Source organism: Portunus trituberculatus, chromosome 13 (genome assembly GCF_017591435.1).
Source record: "Portunus trituberculatus isolate SZX2019 chromosome 13, ASM1759143v1, whole genome shotgun sequence".
NCBI lineage: Eukaryota > Metazoa > Arthropoda > Malacostraca > Decapoda > Portunidae > Portunus > Portunus trituberculatus.
Genome location: NC_059267.1, coordinates 9,199,665 through 9,217,011, shown reverse-complemented (window position 1 = coordinate 9,217,011; position 17,347 = coordinate 9,199,665). Strand labels below are relative to the sequence as shown.

The 17,347-nt window shown below is 37.0% G+C and overlaps 1 protein-coding gene and 1 long non-coding RNA gene across 6 annotated transcripts in view; both read left to right on the top strand.

The window, feature by feature from the left end:
- Window positions 1-346: 346 nt before the first annotated feature.
- On the top strand, window positions 347-3,790 carry LOC123503238. The gene is made up of 4 exons (XR_006674374.1): window positions 347-1,569; window positions 2,355-2,649; window positions 3,155-3,211; window positions 3,497-3,790. It is a non-coding gene; the product is annotated as an uncharacterized LOC123503238 (long non-coding RNA).
- A 10,835-nt stretch (window positions 3,791-14,625) lies between these two features.
- LOC123503143 (G-protein coupled receptor Mth2-like) overlaps window positions 14,626-17,347 on the top strand; it is an 82,040-nt gene continuing 79,318 nt past the window's right edge. For 4 of the 5 annotated variants that reach the window (XM_045252647.1, XM_045252646.1, XM_045252648.1 and 1 more), the window contains exon 1: window positions 14,626-14,760. The gene's annotated coding sequence lies outside the window, so the exon portion shown is untranslated. Of the gene's footprint in view, window positions 14,761-14,940; window positions 15,084-17,347 lie in introns of those variants that run through there. The other variant, XM_045252645.1, reaches the window with a different exon arrangement.

Below are 17,347 nucleotides of genomic sequence, written 5' to 3'. Positions count from 1 at the left end.
TTCAAATCCAATCACGTATCACCTTGATACTTTGCCATTTGTTGAGTGGTTTAGAATTACATGTCACCATGATACCCAGGTTCTAGGTGGTTACACCAAAGATGCGCTTGGGTGGTGGTGATGTGGACCCTGATATGGGTACCACTGTAAATAAAATTGCCTGCGCCACTAATGGGTGGAAGCTGAACAGTACTTCCCATATATAACCTTCAAGTATGCCTACATGTGCTATAGGCCATGGAAAAAAAAAGAACCCCCAACCCACCCCTGCCCTAAAAAAAAAAAAAAAACGCATTACTGCCAGACATACCACTGTTTAGTTCAGTACACGGCACCAATGAAAGCACTTGCTGGCGGAACAATTGCTTTGTTTACCACAGCTTCCAGTTTTTTCAATGTTATTGTAGTTTTGTGAGCCCCGGAAGGTGTCCTAATGCTTCATGTGTAGCCCAACAAGTGCCCTATAGCAAAGATTCTTGAAGATGTTAAAATTTCACTGTTATGGCTCCTAAATAAGAACCGCTGCACTCAAGGGTGTTCATATCAACCCCTTTAACACTTCGACACATTCTTACCCTCGGATTTGTGTACGATTAGACCGTTTTATTCAATAGGAAGGGTCTATGGAGGTCCAGCTAGGCTCATACTTATAAACACTAACGAAGTTGCCGTCTTAACGGTAAGAAGTCGTCTTAAATCACCAAAATGGCGGAACTTGAGTCTTAAATCCTTAAGACGGCATCCTTAGCCCTAAGAATGCGTCTTACTGCTAAAACACCACCTGAGGTAGACTAGCAGGCTGCGCGCTCCTAAGATTTCATCCTAAGAGTAAACATGGCTGCTCAAGAGGAACCACACCGCCACCACCTACGATAGAGACTGACGTTTTGTGAGAGAAAGGACGTCCTGAATGAGCTTGATGACCGTGAGCTGGTGAAGAGGTATCGACTGGACGTGACAGACTTGGTGCGGGAAAGGCTGAAGAGACCAACTGCAAGGAACAAGGTCCTCTCCCCCAAAAATGCATCATGCATGTGATCATCACTCTGCGGTACCTTGCTACAGGGAAGATGCAGCAGTGTAGCGCTGCTGATGACTTGGGGCCCTCACAACAGACCATCAGCAGGGTCATCAGTCATACAATGACAATGCCATCCTCTCCCAATTCATAAGATTTCCAGTCACCCAAATGGAAATTCAGAGGAGGAAGGAGGAGTTTCTTCAGATTTCTGGCTTCCTTGAAGTGATCGGTGGCATTGATGGGACGCACGTAAAGATTGTAGCACCAAGAGAATATGAGGCAGAGTTTGTCAACAGAAAGAGATACCACAGCATCAACGTGCAGTTTGTGTTTGATGCTCGGTAAAACATTATTGATGTGGTTGCAAAGTGGCCGGGATCGGTTCACGATGCAAGAATACTTGCTCAAAGTGGACTCTGCACGATATTTGACAACGGCATCGTCCCAGCTGGGTGTCACTTACTGGGAGATAGTGGCTATCCCAGCAAGAAGTGGCTACTGACTCCATACCTCAGACCACAGCCTGGAGCACAGTCTTCTTATAACAGGTAAGCTACTGAGTAGTAAAATTTAGATAAAAAGTTATCTAATTAATTATCCCACATCACACTAAACACACAACTAATTATTTACCTCCCATAGTTACACTTTTTCATATAAACTAATATAAAGTGCTAAATTAATGAATTAGGTATTTTGAAAATATTATTGCAGTTTCACACAATCTTGACCCTCCCCCCAACCTTACTGGATTTCTCCATAAGATGAAGTAACCTAACCTAACATTTTGTAACCTCCTCATTGGGTTGACATCATCCCCATTAAGGGAGTAACTTAACATTTTGAAACTTGACCAGAACAACTGATAAGGTAAAGTAATTTAACATTGTGTAACCTCCTACCTGGGGAGCTTTGCCCCCTCTGGATCCCCCAAAAAGTATACGTATCATTAATATCTGATAAGGTAAAATGGGGCTAGAAATGCTCCATAAAGTAAAATGTAGACCCTGCAGAGGGCTATAATTATGTAAAGTGTGTTGGTTGAATCACCAATACAACAAGTAAATTTCATGAAAATTTCCAAATATTTAAGAGTTTCTTCTTTTTTATTCTAAGTTTTCATGTGAATATATTAACCTAACCAACATTATACCAGATTTTTTGATTATATGTTTCATAATGTTTAAGCTATCATGTCACAAATCATTATCATACAATGAATCTTAACTTAACCTTATACATGACATAACCTAAATGTTTGCAGAAATTAAATTAATGCATCATACCAATTTCAAGTACTGCATTGTAAGATTGAAATCTATATTAATTTCAGGGCCCACAAGAAAACCCGCAGCGTTGTTGAGAGGCATCGGGCAGCTGAAGCGACATTTTCACATGCTACACAGTGAGATCCGAGTTGGTCCTCCATCCAAGGTCTGCCAAATTGTAGAGGTTTGTGCACTGCTGCACAACATCTGCAAAGCAAGAAACATCATTCTTCCTGAGGAAGAAGAACATCTTGCTGCAGCCGAGGATGGAGGCAACAAGGAGCGACCCCCAGTACAGGAAGTTCAACGTCGCCATGAAGTAATCCTTTACAGGGATGAATTTGTTGTGCTTCACTTCAAGTAAGTAACACAACCCATAATGCTGATTATAGTAGCATTCTTCAGTTTTTCCTCTGTCACTTTGTTATTTATATTTATATGTCTTGTTTTGTTGTGTGTGCACTGTTATGTTGGTGATTTCATCTTCCTTGCCTCACTCTCTGCCAGTCACCCACTATTGAAAAGATAGAGTTCTTCACAGATACCACAGTATCACTGTTCAGCCTTACAATATTTAAATGGGTTATGATGAATGTGTATCTCAGCAACATCTAAAAAAATAATTAACACACTTTCACAACTAACTTAAATGATTCTTTCTTAATTATTTTTCACTGATTTTTATGAGTGTGGCATTGACTACATTATCAATGTTCTGTAGTTTTCTGTAGTTTATATATATATATATATATATATATATATATATATATATATATATATATATATATATATATATATATATATATATATATATATATATATAAGATACAACATCAAGCAGTAAATGAATTTCTTTCTTTTACAGCATTGATGAGTGATGAGACACCAGTGTCATGACTGCTGAGATTGGTTTTATTCTCTTGTAAGTAGCATTTTTTTTCCATACCTGAAGTAAGTAGATTGTAGGTTGAGCATATAGAAACTGTATCTAATTTTGTGTAAACACTAATATTTGGTTGAGTGGTTACAAACAAAAACAAATAGTACATTATTTATATTTTTATTACTATTTTTTATTTGTTTGTTTCAAGTTCTTTAGTTTTTGTGTGTAGTACAAGTACTTAGCCTGTTCTGCTTCTTGCTTCCTTTTCTGAGTCTTTATAGACTCTTCAAGGAGTGCAAGCTCAAGCTTCCTTTTCTTCTGCAGGTGGATGACCTCCTTCTCATCCACTTATACCAGTGATGTACCAGGCAAGTCTGGTCCCTGTTGGTGCTGCATCACTGGTGCTGGAAGTGGTGTGGCAGGTGCCTCCTCCTCCACACCCACTGCCTCAGTCACCACTTCTCTCTGCTGGTCTGCCTCTGCCACTTCCCCAGCATCATCTGCTGCCTCCACACTGCTGGCATCATAAGTTTTTACTTCAGAAACTAAGCTGATAATGCTTTTGGTTTTATTGCTAAGGATAATAATAACAGAAACCAGTAAATCTAGCTAATGGTGCAATGTGTTTAACTTAAATCCTATGCTGTTTGAAGGAAACCCATGTCTAAGAAACTGTAAATCCCTAAGACTCATTAACACATTCACCCACTACAACACCAAACTTATGAAGGGGGAGAAGGGTTTGGAATTAAGTTAATATTATTACTTTTTTCTTTCCTTATTACTGTTCTAGCTGTTTGGTTAAAGAATTAAAAAAAAAAAAAAAAATCAATACTAGATAACAAATTTACCATTGTGTTTAACTATAAATTTAAATTAAATGGGAACACAAGTATTTTGGATTGCAGAAATTTGAGACAACATTATGGCCTAATATTGCTATATCTACAAGTGGCTTATCCTTTGTTAAGGAAGATGTATTCAATGATGCTCTTCTTATTGGTACACCCATGAATAGAGACATTCTTGGGGTCCAAAATCTCAATGATCAACCCATCGAGCTGGGAGAGAGGAGGTTCACACCTGAAAAGTATAATATAATCATATTGGCAACGAATTGCAGATAGAAATAAATTATTTAAAAAGAACATGTTTTCACATAATGTAAGTCAGATGTGTGGTTGGAGTAATATTATTTGTTAGAGGTAGACACTGCATCGTAATTAGTGTGTGCAATAAAGTATCCACTTCACCAGAAACAAATGCAGGATATGGTTGGCACTTTATACAGGGGACAAAAAAATTACCATTATTAATCACTAGTACAAAATTTTTAATGTTATTGCTGCCTTACTTAAAGCAGGAACAGTTTACTAAAATTTATTCCTTAAAGTAGTTAGGTTCCATGATCTAAATCTCGAGTGACCTTAACAGTAGATCTGATGAAACTTAGTATTTACTCAAATACTAGTAAGCTCCCTTGCAAAAAATAAATAACCATAAATAAATAGATGAAAAATAAAATAAAATAATATATATATATATATATATATATATATATATATATATATATATATATATATATATATATATATATATATATATATATATATATATATATATATATATATATATATATATATATATATATATATATATATATATATATATATATATATATATATATATATATATATTAATATATATATTATTTCTTTTAAGTAGTTAAGTAAGGCAATTTCACTTAAAGAAAAATAAATACACACAATCAAAATAATCCTCTGTTGATAGCCATAATAAACAATTCAGTACGTAGTAAGCAGAGCTAGGTTGACAACTGTTACTTGCACACATTTCCAATGAGGTAAATCTCTCACTTGTTCATCTAATGTAACTCAACTAAAGCAGAGAGAAGCCATGACTGCCACAGGTAAGAGTTATAATTTGGGAGCTATTCTTTGTGTTATATTTGTGTGTGAGTTGTAGCAAGACCTTAAGCTTAGGGTTGCGAGACGTCCGGATTTTCGCTGACAAGTTTAGAATTCATGTATCGAGATCAGCATTAGTGAGGATTTTTTTTTCCTTTATTCCTCAGATGTGAAGAATTTCAGCTTCCATCAATTATTATTATTATTATTATTATTATTATTATTATTATTATTATTATTATTATTATTATTTATTTATTTATTTATTTTATTTTATTTTATGTCGAGGCCTATAGCGCCTGTAGGTTCACTTGAAGAGTGTGAAGGAAACGCTGTTCAGTTTCCGCCCATTAATGCCGCAGGCAATTTTATCTATAGTGGTACCCATATTAGGGCCCATATCACCACCCAAGCTCATCAGGTGTAACCACCTAGAACCTGGGTATCATGGTGACATGTAGGTAACTTTAAACCACTCGACAAATGCCAAAATGTTTAAGGCGGTACGTGGTGGGATTTTCTTTTTTTTTAATTGATTTATCAACATGTTTTCCAATATTACATAGTAAAGATGTCCATAATTTTGTAAGTCAATATATAGCAATCTTATGCTACAGGTAAATCTTATCTCCTTTATATAAATATCATTCTAGTTAATATTAATTTCGCATTTCGTCCATTATGGAAATTGTGGCTTGGAGGCGTGAAGACGTGTTGCAGTAGCAGCTATAGTGGACGTGGTGGTAACTTTGACATTCTATCGTCTTGTATTTATTTATTTATTTTTTTTTTCGGTGCTTTTCATCTGAAAATGAGTCATGTTTACGTGATATTATACATAACATGGTGCATTTGTTTTGTCTTTAACTATATCTCTTATAATAAAGCCATGGTGTTAATTACTGTATTACATCATGACAATCACTTTATAAGCTTCAAGTCAGCGGAACATAAAGATGCCATACGGACACACATTTTCAGTTAAAATGTTTTCAGATCTCACATGGAGTACTTATGATTATTTCCTTAATTAAATGTACGATGCCATTAACATTCATGTGTCTTAAAATTACATCAGCAAAGCTAGTTTCTTTAACAAAATAGAAGAGCGTACTTCACATTGGAAATACGTTTCCTATAAATGCCATTTCAAAGTTGTACGTACATTAAACATTTCCTAGGATTTGTGAAACGATGAGAGTGATACTGCGCCTGTCAGTGTAAATTATTCTCCTACTCATTCCTCCATAAACCCTGCCCGCTTTCATCTGTCATAACAGTTTTGATCAAAGAGTAAACCAATGTGGGGATAGGTTTGCTTAGGTACTTTATATATATATATATATATATATATATATATATATATATATATATATATATATATATATATATATATATATAACCATTTAACAATGATAACTAATATATCCAATATATACGCATAAATTTCAAAGAGTAAGTGGTTAAAAGCGGTCTGTGAGGAACACATCGCAAATGAAAAATGTAAGACAGTTTCCTTCGGCAGCACGCTAGGGATCTCTGCTGATATTTTCACACACACACACACACACACAAACACACACACACGCACACACACACACACACACACACACACACACACACACACACACACACACACACACACACACACACACACACACACAAAGAAAAAACAAGAAAAAAAAAAAAAGGAAAGAATGATAGTATTCCATAGAAAGAACACCTCATGTTATCTAACACACATCTGCTTCTGCTCACTAATAGGTTTGCTTCCCAGAGGCATACCACAAACCTTTTCTTTATGGAAGAGGAGAAAGTTGGACAAGGGCAACATAAAACGAAGAAAGGGTCCACTAAGTTGCCAGTCTCCTAGCAGATCCGAGAGAGCTAGGAAAAAATGGGGGCGGATAAATGTCTTTAAATCTCCCTCTTATTTGAAATCAAGTCATAGGAAATTGGAAATACAGAAACGGGTAGGGAGTTCCAGAGTTTACCACAGAAAAATATGAATGATTGAGAGTACTGGTTAACTCTTACATTAGCGAGTTGGACAGAGTAGAGGTGAGAGGAAGAAGAAAGCCTTGTGCAGTGAGGCAACAGGAGGAGGGGAGGCATGCAATTAAGATTAGAAGAGCAGTTAGCATGAACATAGCGGTAGAAGATAGGAAGAGATGCAACATTCTGGCAATAAGAAAGAGACTGAAGACAGTAGTCAGAGAAGAGAAGTTGATAAGACGAAAAGCTTTTCATTTCACCCTATCTAATAAAGCTGTGTGAATAGAACCTCCCCATACATGCGAAGTGTACACTCCATGCAAAGGTGAATAAGGTCCTTGTAAAGAATTAGCAGTTGGGGGTGAGAAGAATTGGCGGAGACGCCTCAAAACGCCTAACTTCATAGAAGCTGTTTTAATAAGAGATGAGATGTGAAGTTTCCAGTTTAGATTATGTGTAAAGAACAGACCGAGGATATTCAGTGTAGAAAAGGGTGGATAGTTGTCGGGAAGGTTGTGTCGAGTTCATAGATGGAGGGATTGGTTTATGAGGCATTGGACACTAGTAAGTTTTCTCTTCCTCAATCAGAAAGCTTAGGAAGGTCAAAAGTCAGGCATTCTGTGGGGTCCCTGCGTGATCTGTTGACTTCCTGAAGAGTTGGTCATCTCTGAAAGGACGTGAAAAGTGTAGGGTGGTATCATCAGCGTAGGAATGGATAGATCAAGAAGGTTTGGCTTGTAAGATCATTAATGAATAATAGGAAGAGATTGGATGACAGGACAGAACCTTAAGGAACACCACTATCAATAGATGTAGGAAAAGAACAGTAGCCGTCTACTACAGCATCAATACAATGAACGGAGAGAAAACTTGAGATAAAGTGGCAGAGAGAAAGATAGAAACCATGGGAGGGCAGTTTTGAGATCAAAGTCTTGTGCTAGACTATATTCAAAGCTTTTGATATGTCTAAGGTAACAGCAAAAGTTTCACCAAAATCACTAAAAGAGGATGACCAAAGATCACAAGCAGGGCGGCCTTGACGAAAACCATACTGGTGATGAGATAGAAGATTACGAAGTGACAGATGTTTAAGAATCTTCCTATAGAGGATAGATTCAAAGACTTTAGACAAGAAAGAAATCAAAGTGATAGGGAGGTAGTTTGAGGGATTAGAACGATCGCCCTTTTTTAAGAACAGGCTGAATGTAGATAAATTTCCAGCAAGAAGGAAAGGTAGAAGACGGTAGACATATACACACTGTAAAAAATGAAGGGTACAATGTAGATAGATTTGATACGAGAGGATATAATGTCACATTACCGACTTTCTGCTCCCATACGGGCACAATGTCAACAAATGTACCCATATGGACATCAAAAGGGTACATTTGTCAAAATATGCAAAATTCATATAATTTTGATGTACACGCAAATAAAAATCTGTTCTTTGTGAAACATTAAGTATATTTTTCTGGATACGGCATCGCTTCAAATGGAGGTAAAATATTTCTTATTTATATATAATTAAACAAGAACGTAACTTAAATATTTCAAGAAAACGGAACTCTCTCTCTCTCTCTCTCTCTCTCTCTCTCTCTCTCTCTCTCTCTCTCTCTCTCTCTCTCTCTCTCTCTCTCTCTCTCTATCTATCTATCTATCTATCTATCTATCTATCTATCTATCTATATATATATATATATATATATATATATATATATATATATATATATATATATATATATATATATATATATATATATATATATATATATATATATATATATATATATATATATATATATATATATATATATATATATATATATATATATATATATATATATATATATATATATATATATATATATATATATATATATATATATATATATATATATAGTTGATAGAGTTTGGCCAGGCAAGGTGTAAGCACAGAAGCACAGTTTTTGAGAACAATAGGAGGGACCCCATCAGATCCATAAGCCTTCCGAGGGTTTAGGCCAACGAAGGCACGAAAAGCATCATTATGAATAATTTTATTTGTAGGTATGAAATAGCCAGAGGGAGGAGGAGAGGGAGGAACAAGCCCAGAATCATTCAAGATAAAGTTATTAACAAAGTTTTAGGGAAGAGTTCAGCGTAGAGACAGATATGAGGGCAGTGGTGCCATCAGCATGAAATAAAGGAGGGAAAGAAGAAGTAAAGTTATTGGAGATGTTTTTGGCTAGATACCTGAAGATCTTGACATTTTCTGTTTATGAAGGAGTGTTTGGCAAGTTGAAGAATGGACTAGACATGATTCTGATCATGGAAGGCTCAAGTATCTTTTGTGGGTAACCTCTTTATCATGTATAGCACGAAAACAGCTAAGCTGTGTTAAAACAAGGTTTAGAAGGTTTAGGTTGAGAAAAAGAATGAGGAATGAACGCCTCCATGCCAGACACTATCACCTCTGTTAATGGTTCAGCACACAGAGATGGGTCTCTGACACGGAAACAGTAATCATTCCAGGGAAAATCAGCATAACACCTCCTCAGGTCCCCCCAGCTGGCTGAGGCAAAATGTCAGAGGCATCTCCAGTTTGGGGGATCCTAAGGAGGGATTAGAAAAATAAAACAAAATGCAGATATGAGAATGTGATCACAGGAGCCCAACGAAAAAGAAAGGATAACAACATAAGCAGAATGATTACAGGCAACGAAAAAGTCAAGAATGTTGGGCATATCTCTGAGACGGGTGTTGCACCAGTTGGTCTAAGTCATGTAGGATAGCAAAGTTGAAGGCTAGTTCACCAGGATGTTCAGTGAAGGGAGAGGAAAGCTAAAAGCTAGTGGTGAACATTGAAATCTCCAAGGATGGAAATATCTGCGAAAGGATAGGATATCAGAATGTGTTCCAGTTTAGAAGTTAAATAGTCGAAAAATTCTTATAGTCAATGGAGTTAAGGGAGAGATAGACAACATAGATATTTAATTAAAGTTTGACTTGTGAGTCGAAGCCTGATGGTGGAAAACACACAAGATTCGAGAGCGTGGGCACGAGAGCAAGTCAATTCGTTGCGTACATAGACGCAACATCCAGCTTTGGAACGAAAATGAGATTAGAGAAAATAGGAGGGAACAGAGAAAGAGCTACTGTGAGTTGCCTCAGACAGCTGTGTTTCGGTGAGGAAAAGAAGATAAGGTTTAGCAGAGAAGAGATGGTGTTCTACAGATTGAAATTTAGATCTAAGAATGTGAATGTTGCAGAAGTTAATGAAGAAAAAAGTTGAAGGGGACATCAAGACATTTATGGTCGATACCGAGAGAGTAGTCCGACCTGGGGACATTTATGGTCTACTTTCCAGAATGGGACTATGAGGCTTATTTTATAGTCCCCCCCGCTTTTTTTTTTGTTGAAGTGTGTGTGTGTGTGTGTGTGTGTGTGTGTGTGTGTGTGTGTGTGTGTGTGTGTGTGTGTGTGTGTGTGTGTGTGTAATTCACTGTTTGATCTGCTGCAGTCTCTGACGAGACAGCCAGACGTTACCCTACGGAACGAACTCAGAGCTCATTATTTCCGATCTTCGGATAGGCCTGAGACCAGGCACACACCACACACCGGGACAACAAGGTCACAACTCCTCGATTTACATCCCGTACCTACTCACTGCTAGATGAACAGGGGCTACACGTCAAAGGAGACACACCCAAATATCTCCACCCAGTCGGGGAATCGAACCCCGGTCCTCTGGCTTGTGAAGCCAGCGCTCTAACCACTGAGCTACCGGGCCGTGTGTGTGTGTGTGTGTGTGTGTGTGTGTGTGTGTGTGTGTGTGTGTGTATTTACCTAATTGTATTTACCTAGTAGTAGTTATACAGGGCCTGGGCTTTATGTTCGTGTGGCCCCGTCTCCATATCTACACTTATCCAATCTTACTGTAAAAGTATGCACACTCGTTGCAGACAATACTTCTTCATTCAAACTGTTCCACGTCTCAACACATCTTTGTGGGAAACTATACTTTTTAATATCTCTTACACATTTTCCCTTCCTCAGCTTCTTACTATGCGATCTTGTGCTTCGACTGGCATATTCTTCTCTCAGGATCAGGTACTCATTAAAAAATGTACATGGGTTTATTGAGATACGACTTAATATCCAGCTAATGATAATGATTGTGTGTATTTACCTAGTTGTACCTAGTTGTAGTTTTACAGGGCCTGGGCTTTATGCTCGTGTGGCCCCGTCTCCATTTTTACACTTATCCAATTTCTCTTTAAAACTATGCACACTCGTTGCTGACACCCCTTCCTCACTCAAACTGTTCCAAGTCTCAACACATCTTTGCGGGAAACTACATTTTTTAACATCTCTCAGACATCTTCCCTTCCTCAGTTTCTTACTATGCGATCTTGTGCTTCTAATGTCATATTCTTCTCTCAGGATTAGTTTCTCATTATTGTGTGTGTGTGTGTGTGTGTGTGTGTGTGTTGTAAGTGTATGTAGTATTGTGAGAAGGAGGAGATTTGTATTTAAAGGGCAGGCTGTGACTGTTTCGCCTTTCAGACTATCACCTAAACTATGAAAACAACCTAGAAAAATCCACCAGAACCCAATAGTGTTTGACGATGCGATTCCCATATTTGCAGCTCCGTTAAGAAATGTATTAACTTCCAAAGTTGAAAGTCATGCTCTCTCTCTCTCTCTCTCTCTCTCTCTCTCTCTCTCTCTCTCTCTCTCACACACACACACACACACACAAAACAAGACCACTTCAAGCTTCGCTGCACTGTGCACTCCAACTAAGGAATATAATGAAACTAATCATGATATGTATAAAGATAAATGAGAACGGTTTTTGTTGCCTGTGTATGAGAGTCTGTCAATATAATAATCTTTTATAGTTACGTAAATTGTATAGAAGTTTATGTTGCTAACAGTTCTATCACTACTGCCACTGTATGTCCTATAAAGATGGTGTTACAATGTCTAGTGGTTACCAATATAGGCTCGGTGGCTCGATGTTTACAGCTTCCCTCATCTTTTTATGCTCTTATGGGACTGAGCTGTGTTCTGTGTAGACGCGCCAGCTGACAGTTGCAACAGGGCCCACAAAATGTGACAGCAAATGTTATTATGAAACCAACAAGGACGTGGGAAAAGAGAGAGAGAGAGAGAGAGAGAGAGAGAGAGAGAGAGAGAGAGAGAGAGAGAGAGAGAGAGAGAGAGAAGCATATCACCCTGTGGCAGCTATAGCCCCCTAGGTTTGGAGCTCCTTTGGGCTATTCAAGATTCTTCCGCCACCACACACAAATCTTGTGCTCTCCTTTCGTATAATCTATTACAATGATATTACAAATGACACCATTAATGGAGTTAAAAAGAAAGCATTATAATTTTATCAGGCAACCTATAATTAGCATTAGGCAATATATATATATATATATATATATATATATATATATATATATATATATATATATATATATATATATATATATATATATATATATCTATCTATCTATCTATCTATCTATCTATATATCTATATCTATATCTATATATCTATCTATCTATCTATCTATCTATCTATCTATCTATCTATCTATCTATCTATATATATATATATATATATATATATATATATATATATATATATATATATATATATATATATATATATATATAGATAGATAGATAGATAGATAGATAGATAGATAGATAGATACATGTATATATAGGTTAATCCATCTGTCTATATAGCTAACCTTGAACTCGTCTCGACGCTTGGCGACGTGCGAGAGTGGAAGACAAGAGAAACTACACTGCGGTATACGATTAGAGTAACATTTTATTGACATTGCTGAAAAGAGAAAGAAGATCGGAGTAAAGACTATACATGACTATAAGAAAAAAAGTTAGAGAAAAAACAATAAAAATGTAAAGCTACAGTGGATTTTAGTATTCACCTTACAGTAAGTGTGATCGAAGCTGTGGCGATGTAATAAAACACGCAGTTTCCTTATAAGCCTTATAAGGAAAGTGCATTCATTTAGCAGGTTTATATTGAGTGAAAGTTAGGAGCAGTGGTTGTGATGGTGGTGGACTCGTAGTGTTGGTGTTGGCGGTGATGGTGATGATAGTGAGGGTGGTTATGGTATTAATAGTTTTTTTTATAATGGTAATAATAATAGTGATAGTACTTATGGTGATAATGGTGTTTATAATGGATACAATGGTTTTGACGATGTTAATGATGATTATAGCGGCAGTATTCGTACTGATGGTGATAAAAGATAATAATGATGATGACAATAGTGGTGGTAATGATTGTAAATAAAGATGACGATGATGACCATGGTAATAAAAACATGTTGGTGGTGATGAGATATGGTAATGGTAATTCAAGAGGATAACTAGTAGTAACACGCCTTCTGATTGTAACTAGACTGTTTGAGGTAACTAAACTATTCTGCTTTAAGTATATTAACTACATTGATATCAAAAGCTTTGTAGGTTCAGAATCTAGAAAAAAAAGAAAGAAAAAGAGAGAGCGAGAAAGAAAAGTGATTTACGGGCACTTGAATTTGTAGCACGGAAAAGATATACATGCTTCATTAGTTTATTCATTTATTTATCTATTCATTTAAGTTCATTTAGTTCAGTAGATGATGACAAAAATGATGAATAGTGGTGATACTTAATATGATGATTCACTGATGATAATGACGATAAAATGCTGCATAATGATGGTAGCTTTTATGATGATGATGACGATGATGATGATAGCGGTAATGTTGAACAATGGTAAATATATTGGTGATGATAGCAGTATTAAAAAATGCTGGTAGTTTTAAAAATGATGGTGGTGACAATGAAGGTGACGATAATAATGGGAGTGAAACAAGATGATAACTGATAAAAAGGTGATAATGATGACGACGACGATGGTGATGATGATGATGATGGTGATGATAATGATGATGGGAAAGAGAAATCTCATACATAACAACGTCAGTCACTTGTTGGTTCCTGTTGCGAGGAATGCAAGGTTACGTTCAGATTGGAGAGCTAGGTTGTCATGCACGCATTGAACGATGGTGCCTGTGATGGTAATGATGATGATAGTGATGATGATGATGATGATGATGATGATGATGATGAAGGTGCCTAATGGCTGGTTAGGAAAGGCTGGTAGCGGCGTTTGACAGTTGCTTGGAGAGAGGCAATTATGACCATCACACACAACCTACGCGCAGAACTCGAGGCAGAAAGTTTGAAGCCTAGGAGCAAGGGTCAGAAACTCCCATAGCCTTGCTTAGTCTCCAGTGGCATTAATGTTTAGAGTGGGAACGCGAGCCACTGGTGGGCGGCCTATCTTTGACCTTTAACAAAAATGTACTCCAAAACGCACGATCTCTACAGTACCATACCCACACCCGTCCCAAACCACACACCCCACACATCGCCAAGACTATAACATCACTTTAAAGATACAAGTAAAACCCTAATTTCATCATTAAAACTGAAAAAAAAGGAAAGAAAAGCTATGATAATTCAGTACTGTATTGCGGTAATCGGCATCTGCGCCACCTACCGCTCAAGGTAACACAGAATCACCAGTCTTACGTGAACTGTGGTGGAGGAAGGATTGCGCGTTAAGCTCCTGCGTTGATGTCCCCCATGGTGAGTGTCTCAGCTGTCAGGAAGTGCTCGGGGATACACGGTGGGGGGCAAGACGGGACAGCAGGGATAGTGCAGAGTGAGGGGAAGTGGAGCAGTGTGTCATGTTTAGAGGAGTTTGTTGAGGTGTATGGCAGTGATTAAAAGTGAACAAGCAGGTTAGTTTTGTCAAGGGCACCGCTAGTAACTCCCGCGCCCCTGCACGCCCAACACCATTTGTCTTGGAGTATTTAAAATGGGTTTATTCCAGGATTAACGTGTGTGTGTTTTTCTCTGATCAGTTTGTGTTGATACCTTGTGCTACTAAAGTCCAGAAATTTTCTTTGGTAAGTATTTTTTTCCCCAGATTGATTTATGGAAGACCTTGTTTTTCTTAGTACTATTTCTCTCTATATTTTCTGTTTATCTATTTGTTCAATGAATACTGTGTTTGTTATGATGCGATTTGTTATTAGTTTTCTCTTATTTTGCGTCGCTGTTGTTGAGGAATGCGTACTGGGACTCATTTCATTTATGATTGTGTGATGGGATTATTGTTTATATTCATTTAGTTAGATTTCACTTTACTTTTATGAATTGTGTTATTAGTTTCTCTCTCTCTCTCTCTCTCTCTCTCTCTCTCTCTCTCTCTCTCTCTCTCTCTCTCTCTCTCCTGTCGCTGTTAAAAATTAGATTCTTAGGGATTAATGCAAGAAAAAAAGTTAATGGCATTTATTTTCGTAGGAGTTAATTGTGATACTTTGTGTTAGTGTTATGTTATTAGTACTTGTATATTATTTCCCACGTTGCCGTGAAATATTAATTAGATATAACAGGATTAAGGTCTTATTTGTTCACCTAATCAGTTTGTTGAGAAGTTATGTGTAGCTAAATCGTATTGTACAGGTTGATTTGTGTTTCTTTGGCTTGATGTGGCGTGTTTCCAAATCGCACTGGACCGGATTTGAGTTCTGTTTTGATCTGCCGTGTTGCTAAGTCGTATTTAATGTCTCATGTGTTTCTTCCACCATTTTTTTTATAGGTTTTACAAGTTGTTTGCATATTACTCAAGAAACAGGTGGTGTGTGTGTGTGTGTGTGTGTGTGTGTGTGTGTGTGTGTGCGCGCGCACCATTCAGTGATCTGCAACTTTTTTTCCCCTTTTTACTTTCTTTATAAATTAAACCTTTTCATCTCTCTATTTGTCTATTTATATTTGTTTCCTTATCAGTGTTCTTCTCTTTCGTATGTTTTCTTTAAATTAAAGATATTTTTTCTAATATTTCTGTGACGTGATTGCTTTTGTTTGTTTGCTTCTTTCTCTCTTTCTGTCACATGACTTTGTTTGATTATTTTGTTTTTTTGTTTTCATAACATGACTTTGTTTGTTTGTTTCCGTGACGTGAATTTGTTTTCATAACGTGATTGAACTTATAACTCTTCATCTCAGTATTCGCATTTTTGGATCACTTGTTAAATTTCAACGTAAGACTGCAACGAGAGAGAGAGAGAGAGAGAGAGAGAGAGAGAGAGAGAAGGAAATAATCGACATAAGGTCTTGCAAAAGTGAGGAACAAGGAAATGTCACGGTGTAGGTGAATCGTTTTTTAGGTGGCGCGGAGTTAAGAAATCAGTGATGAGGTGAGGGGGGGCTTATAAAGATCATTGCCGTCCCACACATGGTCGCTTTACGCACAAAGATGCTGTTCCTTCATGTAGCCGTGGCTGGGTACGTGGTGCTGGATTGGAAGTGTGTATTGATGATGATGATGGTCGCTTTTTACTCGCTTATCGTGGAAATGTTACGTTATTGTGATGGTACCTACTTTTCCTTCCCATTTTTTTTTATTTTTTACCAGTTTGTAGTTAAAATGGTATATTGTTCCGATTTTTTGTTCGTTTTCTTTTTTTTTCCTTCCGCCTTTAAATATCATCTTGTGTTTCCTGTTTGTTTATTGATTTTTTTTTTATCATTTTGTGGTTAAATGGCTTTGATTTTGTATTTTCTTTTGTAATAACTTTTTTTTTATTTTGCTTTGTTTCCCGGTGCTTAATTTCTACTTGTTTATTTTTCTCTTCGGCTAATGTGGTCTCTCTCTCTCTCTCTCTCTCTCTCTCTCTCTCTCTCTCTCTCTCTCTCTCGTGAACATGCTGACTGAATGACCGACTTACACGATTTACTTCCTTTTCTTTTTTCCTCTTGTCTTCTCTGCCCACTTTTTGCTCTCCCTCTCGCTCTCCCTTCCCTCTCTTCCATTGCATTGTATCATCATTCATTGTATTTTTCCCACTCTTTCTCTTCCCTTTTTTTCTAATCCTTCCCTTCTCAATCGCTTTCTTATTCTTTCATTCATTTTGTCTTCTATTCCATTTTTCTCTCAATTTCTCTTGTCTCCCATTTTTATCCTTCCCTTCTCTTCTCTTTCCTTGCCATTCCTTCGTTTTCCTTTTCCTTGCTTTCCCTTCACTTCCCTTCTATTCCCATTCCCTTCCTTCATTTCTATTCTCTTCACGTTGTTTTCCTTCTCGTTCCTTATTTTTTCTTTCATTCTATTCCTCTTTCTATCGATCATTCCATATCCTTCCGTTCCCTCTCCTTTTTCTCCTTTATC